The sequence below is a fragment of the Tenrec ecaudatus genome, chromosome 3, assembly GCF_050624435.1.
Source record: "Tenrec ecaudatus isolate mTenEca1 chromosome 3, mTenEca1.hap1, whole genome shotgun sequence".
NCBI lineage: Eukaryota > Metazoa > Chordata > Mammalia > Afrosoricida > Tenrecidae > Tenrec > Tenrec ecaudatus.
The window spans coordinates 99,407,236-99,407,995 of NC_134532.1; the positions used below are offsets into that span (position 1 = coordinate 99,407,236).

The window sequence follows — 760 nt, forward strand, 5'->3', positions numbered from 1 at the left end:
ATAGTAATCAAAATTCTAACAGAAGTGAGGAAGCTTTTGAAATATTCAGTGTGAAAATTAATTTGGATGAAATCTCACATCTGGTTACTGGATATTACATAAAACCATTCATTAGTAATTCCAGTCAATTTAATCCTAGCCAGTAGTTAAAGTAATACTCTTTCCTAGTCATCATGGAAAATGTATCCTGAATTTTTTCTCTTTTTTTGCAGGGGAGAGCACAAACGTAGTCCCCCACTACCACAGACCATGCAGTCCAGTGTCCCACATTTGGGGAAATCTCAGGGCCAGCACATCCGGAGAGCAATGGGTGAGCCTCACCCTGGGAAAATCAGCTTCGTGATCATGGCATCTCCCCTGCTAGGTAACTATGTATTCTGAATTTTTAACGGTTTCTAAAACTTCAAGAACCTGTTATTGGATATTGATGTATATGTTAACCACACATTTTAAATTTTAAAAGATACACAATGATTTTTAATCCGAAAGTTATATATATTTCAAAGTAAAGTTGACAATAACTTTTAAAGTTATTTTGTATATTCTAATTTTTAAAGTTACGCTATATATTGTAACTCTTAAAAGGACATTTTAGGAACTTTGGACCAAGTTATTTATTTCAGACTCAATAGCATGTACTCTGAACCAAAAATCAAGTTGTACATCCTGTCTAAGGAACGCTGGTGATGCGAAGGGGTCAGCACTTAGCTTCCAACCAGAGAATCTCACTCACCAAGTACTTTCACAGGAGAAACGCTTG

General features: G+C 35.8%; 1 non-coding gene across 1 annotated transcript; it reads right to left on the reverse strand.

Annotated features, from left to right (window-relative positions):
* Positions 1-209: 209 nt before the first annotated feature.
* Positions 210-372, reverse strand: LOC142443850 (U1 spliceosomal RNA). The gene has a single exon (XR_012783587.1). It is a non-coding gene; the product is annotated as a U1 spliceosomal RNA (small nuclear RNA).
* Between the last annotated feature and the right edge of the window lie 388 nt (positions 373-760).